The sequence below is a fragment of the Adiantum capillus-veneris genome, chromosome 27 (genome assembly GCF_014529385.1).
Source record: "Adiantum capillus-veneris isolate H3 chromosome 27, ASM1452938v2, whole genome shotgun sequence".
Lineage (NCBI taxonomy): Eukaryota > Viridiplantae > Streptophyta > Polypodiopsida > Polypodiales > Pteridaceae > Adiantum > Adiantum capillus-veneris.
In genome coordinates, this window is record NC_140957.1 from 56,390,232 (window position 1) to 56,403,751 (window position 13,520).

At 43.1% G+C, this 13,520-nt stretch overlaps 1 pseudogene; it reads right to left on the minus strand.

Annotated features, from left to right (window-relative positions):
* Nucleotides 1–435: 435 nt before the first annotated feature.
* Nucleotides 436–1,258, minus strand: LOC147422024 (uncharacterized; annotated as a pseudogene).
* Between the last annotated feature and the right edge of the window lie 12,262 nt (nucleotides 1,259–13,520).

Here is a 13,520-nt window from a genome sequence, read left to right on the forward strand (position 1 = left end):
CTTAACGTCTTCAAAAGGCCATAGTGACCTATGAGACCAGAAAGTTACAAGGTGGTGGATCTGATACAAAGTCAGAGTAACAAAATAACCTAATCAACAGTACAAAACAAAGATATATATTATGGGATAGAGAGAGAGAGAGAGAGAGAGAGGGGGGGGGGGGGGGGGGGGGGGGGGAGAGGAAATGGTGCTATATTACAATCAAAAGGCTCATGTGACACCAAATCAATAAGTATGGCTACTCAATTTTATGCTCCAAGAAATGGCTCCCCATTATAACCATAACACATGAAATACAAGTCAGGAAAAGCGTGGGCCGCTTTCACCAAAATGAGTATCCACTTTCTATCTACAAAATCACCCGATGAACAGAGGTTTTTAAAGTGACAAAGTCTTTAAAGGTTGAAAAAGTGAGCACTCCAATGAGTGACCCTATCAAGAATTTCTTATTCCTCTCTTAAAACAAGTAGGCATGACGTTTGCATCATTGGCATTTTGAATTGGAGACCATTCATGAAGCACCTCCAAACATGTTTCCAAATCCTGCCACTTGTTTTCTCCTTGAACATTCCAATAATCCGTGGTTGGATCTCTCCTCAAAAACCCTAGCTCGATTGCTTTTTGTTCTGTATTTATATTGAACACGATAGCAACCTTGAAAGATGGAGTAGACATGGAGGAGCTGCTTACAACCAATACTACATCTCCTATTTCCACCCATGGCCGTGCACATCCAACCTTGCCAAGTTTTAGCAACCAAGTTCGAAAAATGGTGTCGCTCATTTCATATATCACCTTGTTTTGGGTATTGCGCAAGGGTAGAAAGAAGCACTTGTGTAGTATGGCGTATGTTGGTAAAAGACACTTCTCCTTGCGAGAAAAATACACATCACTGATCACTCTCATTCCAATGACCTTATCAAGTTGAAGAGCATCTTCCATTGCCTCCATTTATAAACTCCCCAATCAAGAACAACTCAATGCCTCTGTTATGCTCGTGTGACAAGAAACTCGTGATCTTGCATACACCCCTTGCTTTATTTTGATGTCCTAAATTAGTATTTCTTCCTAAAGTGATCACCACATTGTCTTTTTCTTCATATCGCTCGCCACATATGTATACTTTTGAGTAGGAGAATCCCTCTAGATGAATATATTTTTGGCCCCAATAACTCTTCAAAGAAATGATCTCCCAACCTTCAAGAGCCCTTTTTGTTGCTTTCAAACCATGTAGAGCGATTCCCTTTCTCTGAATCATGCTCAAGCAATGACATGGGCCAAGACTTTGAGCATTCTTGTACAACTGTGTTGCTTGACCTTCCAAGGATGCAATTGCTAAGCACAACAGATGCCATCTTTCACAAGTTCCTAGTTCCATGCTAGCCTTTGAAAAACCTTGCGGCAATAAAAGAGTCTCATCCTTCTCAATCTCCAACTGTTGCAAGGTTCGTGATAAAAGCGCTCGAGTGTGATAATGAGTGTACGTTAACTCATTGAACCTGTTTTTGGTTGGAATCTCTACAATTCCCAACACGTTTCTCTCAAACTGGTAGCACCAAAGTCCATCATGGCTATTGTGGCGTATTATGTCATCAAACAACTCTCGAGAACCTATATACAAAGATTGACGTTATTTTAGGTCTCCATGTTATATAAGGAGTGCTTATTATATTTGTGGTGAATAAAAACATACACACCTGCCACGTGATCTAGAGGAGAAACAGTCTCTCCTCCCTCTTCATCCATAATAATTCTCCATGCTGAAAGTAGTTTGCGGGTAGCATTGATGGTATCCAAAGTCCAACCATGAGTACGTGTGTAGTTGTAGAAGATATGAGCTACGTCAACCAAAATCATTCCCACATCTCTCAATGTCTTCTCAATGTCTGGAACATTATTTAAAATGTGTGGTAAACACCATTGAATAAACTTTTGATGCTATTTTGCAATAAAATTTCCGTGGTGTCTAGTAGCATGCAACGGCCATCGTCCACTTCTGTGAAGTGTTCGGGGAATTGTAGCAGTAACTTCATATATTGCATGAGCGATGGATGTTTTCATGCCATTGCTAGCCTTTAAAAATAGCTGTTTAGTATACTTCTTGAAAATGTTCAGTGCAAGAATGTGCATCACATCATACACAAGATCCAAACTAATATCAAAGCCATAGAGATGGTACAACCTCCAGAGTGGTGATTCTTCTGTTAGCCCTGCATTGGATAGAGTAGCATTATACTCCTCCTTTGTTTGTTTTTGTCTTGAAAGTCTTATAGCTTCAAACATCTCTGTTGCAGTCCTCTTTTCTGGTGGGAAGCGAGCAATATATTTATTCTTTGTGTATACGTACTTTGGAATGCATACCCCTTGAGTGATTTGCTTCATGGGAGGCTTATCCCGTCTACACCCGTTCTTGCCCCCATCCTTCAAACATTCTAGTTTACATTGGGCTGGGTGATCGCCTGTCCATGACATGAGAATTGCCCTTAGAATGCAAGAACGATATGCTATGTCCAAAGAGTTGTCAAATATGGCTGTTGGTGGATAGTTAAAATTGATGGAGAACCCATCAACAAAAGCTGACTCAAGTTCACATATTAAAGGCTCTAAAAGGTATGGAAGAATATTGCCATGTTTCTTTTCTAACTTCAATAAGCTGAGTGGCAAAAATAGCACTAGCAAAGGTCCAATAATTGAGTTTTTGCCACCGTTGAGGACCACCACTTCAACAACCCCACTATCTTTTGGCTTGGTTGAAGCCGTTTGAAAGCCATCCCAATGGCACATTAGTGCAAAATTTCGAGGATCCCCTAAAAAAACATGAAAGTTATGGGCATGATAAACATTGCTAAGATGAAGCCTACTCAAATTGATTACAATATTGTCTCACCCTGACCATTCTCCTTGGCACTTTGATATTTGTTGCACAATGTGAGCATAAGAACTCATATTCCTTGGTAATATCATTCCAATTGTTGTTTAGCTCCGGACTACGCAAGGCAGTTGGAAAAGTCCGATAATACATGGCACAAAAACTATTGGGGCACTTAACTCGAATCTCCCACTCTTTTTGTGGGTTCCAAAAGTCTTTGCACATTCTTATTTTTTCCCCATCCCAGTAATCGTTGATAACATTGGTAGAGGTTGAACTGTCTGCTTGCCAATTACTTCTTGCCCGCCACATTGTAAGAAAATCATGACAAAACTCCTCGCACTGACATAAAAGACGCAATTGCTCGATAAACGAGATGTACTCAAATCGCACCATGTTTTTTCTCTCCTTGCCGCAGACATCACAACGTCCACAACATGTCTCACAATTTCTCTTGTGCTTATTCCTTGAAGAGGACGGAGAACATGTACAGGGTAAAACATTCCCCACGTATATATCCTCTGCATCCAAGGGGAAAAGAGTGGTCTTGTGTTGTTTTTAATCCTTGCCTATACAAAGTCGCCACTGTGCAGTTTTTAAAAGCCCCTTCTCTTTATATCGAGCAAACACCTGCGTAATAGTTTGTGGTAAGGTGCTGTCTACTCCTGGAAATTCTTTATCCATGACAATTTCTAAGAGTGACCTATTCTGCCTTTTTTCATAGACCGTTTTCCCTTTCCCTTTCTATTTGGGGGGAATATCATTCTCAATATTACATCTTGTGCAAGCAAAGGTGAATGAAAACTATCCAGATTGGATTGTAGGCTCAACACCCAGCTCTCAAGCTCACCCCGCAAAAGGGAACCTCTCTCTGAGGATGAACATGCCAATACTTGATCGCTATCCTCAACACATGGCTCCATTAGTCCTACATCACATAAACATACACAATTTGCTCACTTTGCTTGGTAGGTTGATTAAAAAAATTGAAACAAAATGTATTCAACCACTCTTCAAATATACAAATTGAAATTCAATAAAAAAAAGGTTGTGTCCATCAATCACAATTCAAAGATACATACTCACATACAAAATGAATGAGCAAAAAACAATCATATTTGTCTTATAAAGTCAATGAAGTTGATGTCTCATGCCATCTAAACCTCTAACAGATCGCCTATCTCAGAGAGGCAATGTTCATGGCACCTCTCATCAATCTCAATACTCACACAATACCGGTCTAAGACCTCAAACACTTTGGCCATATTTCCGACCCCAACAAAACAATCTATTATGATTTCCCCTTCTTGAGTGCAGAGCGAAACTAGGAAACCACAAAAATTTGTGTGTCTCTTAGCTGCACCACGCAAGGCATTGCCTTCTTCATCTAGTGTCAGGTTTAGCTTCCCTGTTGGTAGCTCCACAAATGTATCAGACTTGTTGTCGAAAGATCCCTTCATGACTTTTAGTAATGCTTGCTCCCAATTTAATTCATGTGTACAATCTGGATGGGCAAAGAATGTAATCACTAAAGTGGAAACCTGCAAGGTAGCATTAAGAGAGTAAATTATTAGAGCTTAGCCTATAAAAACTCTACAACCATAATCCTCAAGTGGTTTTGACTTACCTCTTCTACTTTCCCACAAACGATCCTTTTGCATTGGGTTGTAGTTTCCAAGAACATACTGTGTACATACTGAAGTTTGGATTGCCCCGTCACACGTGAAACAATCTCAAATTGATGCTCAATACCACTAGTAGTAACAAAGAAACCATCATGGCTCAAGAACTCTGCTGCAATGGTAACTGATGCCTTTAGCTTTTCTGAATCCCATTCATTCCAAGCTGGCAGTTCATCCTCCTCTTCAAATGGGTACAAGCCAGATGGAAGATCTGCCCATACAAGAGAGATATGTGCATCCTCATAGAATCCACCTTGGGCTTGAAGTTTCTCTATAAATCGTCGTATCATTACTGCATCTGAGTCTTCGGGGTCGTTAAATGTATCAATTGCAATATGCAATATATCAGCATGTACAGGGAGATGAAATGGCACAAAAGCCTCCGGTGCATCCTCATCTTCATTTTCCCTTTGTGTTCGCGTAGTGTTGCCCTTCAGCTTTTTTTGTGGTGGTGTTTTCTTTGTTTTTCTATGCTTTCCTTCCAAGTTATTACCTCTTTTCTTCTCATTGGTACCCTTACCCTTGCGATCTGGACTTTGCACTACCTCTTTAAGAGTACCCTTACCACCTTTGGTGCCTAGCTTGCCGGGGGACTTTATTGTATCCTTTCCACTCTTGTCAATCTTGTCGTGAGGGCTCCTTGTGTCCTTTCCACTTCTCCTTTCCCTTGTGTTTGTCATTGTGTCTTTCTTTGGAGTGCCGTGAGGGCTCCTTATATCCTTGCCACTACCACTACCACTTTCCTTTGCATTTGTTGTTGTATCTTTCTTCGAAGTGCTCGTTGCAACTACTATTGGATTGCACATAAGGCCTGTTTCCAAACCATGCAAAAAAAACATAAGTAGTGACTACTAACCTCATCTAATATATTTTATTGAAACGCATTGAACTCACGTGTATGTATTTCTGTCTCCTCGGCTGGATATTCACCATCCAAATACTCTAAGAACCATGGCACGTCATAGAGATCCTTAGGAAGAGTCCTATTTGCATCGAGCCATGAACGTGGGTACAATGATTTATATCCCAAAGATGAAACAACCTTCCACTCTTCAACGCTTGGCGGAATTCCTTGGATTTGACTGTTTCTCAATAATTCCGCGAACCACCTATAGAAAGACTTGGATCACCAATAAAAGTTGGAAAAAAGCCATTGATACATACATTATTTAGATCTAAAAATAAAACAAAGAGATTACCTATAGGCAAACCATCTTGCGGTTTGCTCTAGGAAAGGCATGTTCTCTCTTTGGATCCCCGGTGTAAGCTTTGGAAGATGCTTAAATGAATAGCGAAGATGGACCTTTTGACACTTATCAAAAAAATCTCTTATTACTGAACTCCACGAGATGTATGAAACCTCGTCAGCCTCTCTTATTAAATCAATTTCTCTCTCCACTACGCACTCCCAGTAAGAGTAGCATGCAATATTTGAGCGCCAGTCTTTGTCCCCCCCTTCGAACCTCCATGCTCTTCCAATATCCTTGTTTAGAATGCGATCTAAAACAAAAACTTTTCTGCACTTGAAAAGTCATACAAATCAGTGATATGCATGCCAAAGGAACATATTAAACAAAAATACTTGAGACTACCTTTCTGGAGGAAGCGGTGTTCGGGTCATTGTAAGCAATTTGTCCAAAGTTACGTTGTGATCGCTCTCCCAATCTAGATCGTAAATCTTATTAACCCACTCCTCCCCTAGGGCTGGGTTTGCCACTGCCACAAGCTTGAATCCTTTCTTCCCTTTGAAATTTTGTTCCACCTCGCGGATGGTTTGCTTGTACAATGCTTTATACGCTGGGTCATCTTTGGGGACAACCACCTCTTCTAACCTCTTTGAGAGCTCCAATTTGAATTCACTCTACATCAAAGTTGAGCATGTAAGGTTGAGCATAACGTGAACTAAAAGAAACAAACAAAGAAGGTTATGAATGGCCATACAGAGTAGATAAGCTGCATGAGGAGGCCAAGTGGTATAGTCCACCAAATCCAGGGATGCCCCCTCTTGTCTTCAGAAAATTCTGCCTCTATCTCCTGTAGTGCCTCTTCATCAAAATATTTCTTCCAGCTATTTTCATTTCCAAGGGCAAGCCTTCTTATCAAGTGGATCTCGCTTGCAAGCGTTTTCTTCATATGTGTTTGTGTCAAACTAGCAAAACAATTCCATACATATTAGGGTCTTATGATATGATTTGCCTCTATAACTCAAAATATATCCCAAGGTACCTTTCTCACCTATTAAGAAAATCCAACACAAACAACATAGAGCATTCTTCATCTTCCGAGAAGGCAGTGATTGTACACTTAACACATACAAACTTTGAGGCACCATCATGGAAAGCTTCACAAGATTAATTCACCACATTAATAAATTATAGTAAATAGGACACATACATATTGAGGTAAAAAATAATTTCTCACCTGAATTGACTTCTCTTGTCCAAGCCTTCAAACGATGATTTCCATCCCATACCACCAGCTTTCGACAAACAAGATGTGCCCATGATTGAGATGCAAGCAACTCTCGATCAAACTGCCGATTCACCTCCCCCCAATAGGACTCATCCCATTGTTTTTCTTCCTGCTCACTAACTCGAATTATGTCTCCATTGGCCATTTTTTCCGAGACAATAAAATCTGCGAGAGTTGGCATGTAACCATGATGCCTAAACTTATGTGCCAAGTCATCAATATTGTTTCCCCTTGTGAGACGGACAGCTTCGTGACCATGAAGTCGGCACAAGGGAACCCAAGGAAGTGATTCCTCATGTTGAATTACCTCGTGCTTGGCCATCCAATTCTCCAAGAACTTTGTGTCGACAACATATCTGCCCATCGCCTTGACAACTAGTTGGGAAGATTGCAACCCCTCTTGGGTCGCATCTCTCACAACCTTGACTAGATCAGTCGAAAACTAGATCAGTTTCGACACCTTGCGAGCCCTCTTCCATGACCCTTTAGGAACTTTGAATGTATTCAGTCAAGATATTCAACAACAAGAATTTAACATAAAGTACTTACAGCTCTCCCAAATTCATTTTTAGCGTCTCTTTTTGTACCCGGATATGGTATTGATTCACAAGTTTGAGTCGGTTTAGTCTCATAGGTCATTTTGACCACTTGGAACGCTAATATATCATTTCATCTCTCTCTCTCTCTCTCTCTCTCTCTCTCTCTCTCTCTCTCTCTCTCTCTCTCTCTCTCTCTCTCTCTCTCTCTCTCTCTCTCTCTCTCTCTCTCTTTCTATCTCCCATTGTATGAGTGATCACACAGATCCCACAACACTAGCGGGCGTCGCTATACGCGTCGATATACGCATCTCAATGTACGTCGATATACGCGTGGAAAGGCTTTACTTCCCATGCGTATATCGACGCCTATAGCAACACGTATATCGACGCGTATAGCGACACAAAAAAATTGGGGGAAAAAAGCAAAACCCGCGAGCAGCAGGGGTCATTTTTGCCTACGCTCTGCTCAAATCTTGGCCTCCATCTGCTGCGCAGGTATTATGCCCCCCCCAACCCCTCTCTCTCTCTCTCTACATTGTGTGTGTGTGTGTAGGAAAGAGAGAGAGAGAGAGAGAGAGAGAGAGAGAGAGAGAGAGAGAGAGAGAGAGAGAGAGAGAGAGAGAGAGAGAGAGAGAGAGAGAGCGTGGTGTGTGTGTGTGTAGGAAAGAGAGAGAGAGAGAGAGAGAGAGAGAGAGAGAGAGAGAGAGAGAGAGAGAGAGAGAGGGTGTGTGTGTGTAGGAAAGAGAGAGAGAGAGAGAGGGAGAGAGAGAGAGAGAGCGGTGTGTGTGTGTAGGAAAGAGAGAGAGAGAGAGAGAGAGAGAGAGAGAGAGAGAGAGAGAGAAGTGTGTGTGTGTGTAGGAAAGAGAGAGAAATGTGTGTGTGTAGGTAATCAAAGAGAGAGAGAGAGAGAATTAATGTATGCTTAGGAAATTAAAATTAAAGAAAAATAATTAAAGAGAGAAATGAAATGAAATGTTATATTAACGTCTTCGAAAGGCCAAAGTGACCTATGAGACATGAGACAAGAAAGTTACAATGTGATGGATCTGATACAAAGTCAGAGTAAGAAGATGATAAAATAAAATATTATGGAATCTTAAACTGCTGGGTATGGACTAAACGGTTAAACCAGCTAGCTGGGATAGGTAGATCATAGGAGATCCAGCAGCTGTCGCTGGCGGATCTCATCAATCTCCTCCATGGTCAGTAGTCTGACCGGGCGTTATGCATGTCGAGCCAAAGTGACCTAGCTAGATCCTCTGATGCAGCCTCTGTCGATGTTGTGTAGTCCTCCGCAGTCGTGGACGTCTAGATCTCCCTAGCTCAGACGCTCGTTCGCTCCCTAACTTCCTCAACATGTCTTCAGGAGATAGGCGCACAGTTTCTGGTGATGCTTCGTTCGCGTTCTCCTCGCTTGTCTGGAAGAAGGCATCCAGCATCTCCTCCATGCCGTCGTCTTCTGTCTGCCAGCCCTTTTCTGCTTCCATCCGTGGCTCTATATTGGTCAGACCTTCACGCATAATCTTTTTTCTCTCTCTCTCTCTTAGATGTAGGTGCTATGTCGCGAAAATAAATGCCCGTTCCGTAGGAGTCGTATTGCAGATTCTGTACAATTTCTCTAGCAAACTCTCCGTACTTGTGCACATGCTCATTACATATCCTACGCTTGCGTAGGATTTGATACTTGCAGAGCGTGCACGAGCATGCAATCTTTTCCTCCATGTTAGTTGATGACGTTGCCATCTACAATGATTATGAATGTTGTTTTAATATATATATATATATACTCCTCACAATGTAAACTACCTCCCATTCTCTAGTCTTGCCCAATCTCCGTACACCTTGGTCCAGAGGTGTACGGAGATCAGGACCACCGGGTCAAAATCTCGTCTTTATTGGTCAAATCCTATATGGGTAGACACACACGTGCACTCCTAGGTGTACAGGGCAATGCATGTAGCAGACAAAACCCCTTTGCCTCTTTTAGTTCCATAGTTTCTTCTCTGTCTACGAATCCACTTGCCTCCATTCCAAGGTAGCCTGTCAGATAAAGCTTTCCAATGCCGCACTTGATGAAAGCACAATCCATGGAAGTTCTCAGCCCAATGAAAGTTTTCTACCTGATTGTAAACCGGACGGGGCCTCCATGTTCTTGCTCAAAAAAGCGATCTCGATCTCTCTTTCTCTCTCGATCTCACTCTCGCTATCTCTCTTTCTCTCTCTCTCTCTCTCTCTCTCTCTCTCTCTCTCTCTCTCTCTCTCTCTCTCTCTCTCTCTCTCTCTCTCTCTCTCTCTCGCTATCTCTCTTTCTCTCTCTATTTCCTTATTTTCCTATCTCTGTCTCTGTCTCGCTCTTCACTTCCCTGCCTCTTCTCTCTCTCTCTCTCTCTATATTTATATATATATATATATATATATATATATATATATATATATATATATATATATATATAGAACTCTCTACTTACCTCTCTCTCTCTCTCTCTCTCTCTCTCTCTCTCTCTCTCTCTCTCTCTCTCTCTCTCTCTCTCTCTTCTCTCTCTATAGTTGCCACATGTGACCAACACTACCATAAGACTTCCTGCCACCCAAGTAGAACTGACTGCACCATGATTTAGACACATATAGTTTGCATATTGTTGTAAGGGTGGAGCCATGAGATCCATCACCATCCAATAGTATGGCGCTCTCTCTCTCTCTCTCTCTCTCTCTCTCTCTCTCTCTCTCTCTCTCTCTCTCTCTCTCTCTCTCTCTCTCTCTCTCTCTCTCTCTCTCTCTCTCTCTCGCTAGGGTTTCCCCTCTGTCGCGGCATCAACGCTGAGCCAGGTGCAGGGCGGCGCCTGGCTGGGCGGTTAGCTCCAGCCCCGTCCTCCCCATGAAAGTCCTATTGTCTGTTGTCCTTCTGCGTGCGACCTGTCGCTAGCCTTGCCGTCACGAGCCATCTCCAGCGACCTGCTGCTCGAATAGCCAGCAAACCCTGCGAGGCGACGACTGCCAACTCCCTCCCGAGGCAGTGTTTTCTTCCCCAACCCGCCCTTTGGTGTGGACTCGTGGAGCATAAAACAACGTTAGTCCAGGTTCCTGCTCATCCGCCAACCTGTCAAGTCCACAAAGGACAGTCGGAGTGTGTTCTTGCAAGCCATGACTACTCGAGCCTCTTCTCGAGGCAAGCCCACTTTCGCAAGAGTTGTGGTAACACCTCCGCTACTCGATAACCACATCCGCCTTCAGCACGAGGTCGAGAGACTCCGCAAAGAGAATCAAGACCTAAAACAAAAGCTCGTAGCAATCGAGGTTCGCCTAGTCGCAGTGGAGAAATGTAAAGAGGAAAATGCAGAGAATATAGAATCCATGCTCACTAAAACCAAAGCGGAAGTGGAAATCACTCTCACATAGGAGGTCAAGAATCAAGTGCAAGAAGTTTTTTCTCAAAAGATCAATGACCGTGTGATATTCACGATACGAGAACGACAACGACAGGAGAACATTGCTCTCAATGTTCGCATTGGTGGTCTCCCAATTGATTGGAAAGGGCAGGGAGACATTGAATTCAAGAAGGCGCTTCCCCAAATTCAAGCGGCACTTCCCATGGTACAATGGGATGAAGAGGCAATTACCACCATTACACACGAGCATCGAACCAACCATGCCATCCTCACTCTCAAGACTAGAGAGGACCGAGTCAAACTCCTACAACAGTCAAGGCTTCTCAGAGACACTAAACTTTGGCTTGTAGAAGATCTTACACCCACTCAACTCAAACAAAAAAAGACAGAACTTCAAAAGATGCGTGACGCACGAGCAGCAGGAAAATGGGCGGTTTATCCAGAAGGTAAAGCCATCATCCAGGAGTTTTGAACTCCCAAACCGACTTCTCTCTCACCTGCCCCTTCGTAGGTTATCCTTTTTATCCTTTTTATTTTGGACCCTCAGACCTTAACTGAGATGTATACGCACCCCACTTAGCAGACTCGTTGTACGATTTTGTTTCTGGTCCCATAGGTCATATTTGACCTCCGTGGACGATAATGCAATCTATCTCTCTCTCTCTCTCTCTCTCTCTCTCTCTCTCTCTCTCTCTCTCTCTCTCTCTCTCTCTCTCTCTCTCTCTCTCTCTCTCTCTCTCTCTCTCTCTCTCTCTCTCTCTCTCTCTCTCTCTCTCTCTCTCTCTCTCTCTCTCTCTCTCTCTTTTCGCTTACCAGGCTTAGGGTGGGTTGACAAACTTTCCTCTATGTGCAGGAGATCAGAGCACCGGACTTCGTGCACCTTCAATTGCGCACGCTGATTTTAAAACGCCACGCTAAAGCTGCAACCCGACCCTAATAGTCACTAAATTATTGAGTTTTTAAAACTCTTCAAAAGCTCAAAAGCAGCGAGCTGCGCCAGTATAAGCGATACCCATTTTTAAAAATCTTAAAAAACAAAGCAGTAGGCCCGGTGCTACTGCTAAAGAAAGAAACGCAATCTCGTTTTGGCGGGTCCCCCACTCCCCTCGTGCGTAATGATCACACGGACGTTCAATTAGATTTGCAGCAGGCTCAAAAAATCTCACTCTCAACTGGCCGCCCTGGCGAACTGCAGCTCCAATTAGCTGGTCTTCTCGCGAGCACAACCTCTGCTTATACATCATCATCCTGCAGTGGCAATCGACAAGCAGCGCAGTGGCCATCGATCACGGGTACACGCCATGTTCGTTTTTTCTGTGCGCATCCAGATAACATCAACACGTGAAATGAAATGTTATATTAACGTCTTCAAAAGGCCATTGTGACCTATGAGAGAGAGAGAGAGAGAGAGAGAGAGAGGTGGGCATTCGTGTGTGTGTGTGTGTGTGTGTTAAAGAGAGAGGGGAGTGGAGAGCCTCAGCGAGGATAGCAAGGTGTTGGATGATAGTTGGGGTGTTCCTGGCAGGGTTTCTGATGATAATAGGGAATAGGGGCCAGGTGGAGGGAGCCGTCGATTGTAACCAAGTAACAGGCAACATCGCTGGCTACTTGCGCTACGTCAAGTTCAAAGGTGCTGCCCCTTCTTGCACTTTTGTGTGCTGTACAATGTTGTCGGCAATGCTGGACAGAAGTGCGAGAAGGGGCAGCACCTTTGAACGCTGTCGGCAAGCTCGCTTCCATCTGTGGTGTCAAGCATGCCTTCAGCTTGTCTCACAAGTGCTCCCAGGTTCCTTGAGCTATCATTCTGCTGGGCTTGTCTCATACTAGAAATAGTGAATTTCGCCTGGCTTGTGTTGCCCGGCTGGATCCCTTTGATGTAATGAGACTTATGGTTGCTTTCTAATCTACTTTGTCTCCACGAGAGAGAGAGAGAGAGAGAGAGAGAGAGAGAGAGAGAGAGAGAGAGAGAGAGAGAGAGAGAGAGAGAGAGAGTGTGTACCCTAAATAGGACTTGGAGAGAGAGAGAGAGAGAGAAATGAAATGAAAGGATATATTAACGTTTTTAACAGGGTATAGAGAGAGAGAGAGAGAGAGAGAGAGAGAGAGAAATGAAATGTTATATTAACGTCTTCAAAAGGCCAAAATGACCTATGAGACCAAAAAGTTACAATTGGTGAATCTGATACCATGTTAAAAGGCCATAATGACCTATGAGAGCCGAAAGTTACAAAGTGGTGGATCTGATACAGAGTCGGAGTAACAAAATAACCTAACAACAGTACAAAACAAAGATATATACTATGGGGTCCTAATCCTAGAGAGAGATAAAGAATCCTAATCGGAACTTAGAGAGAGAGAGAGAGAAATGAAATGAAATGAAATGATATATTGTACTCTTCAATAGGCGCACGAGAGAGAGAGAGAGAGAGAGAGAGAGAGAGAGAGGAGGTGTGAGAGGTGGGAGGCGACAACGCTAACAGCAGCAGCCATGGTGACCCTCCTCGTCAAGCCCAGGATTGTGAAGAAGTGTGTAAAGAAGTTCAAGCGCGCCTAGAGTGATCGCAAGATCTGT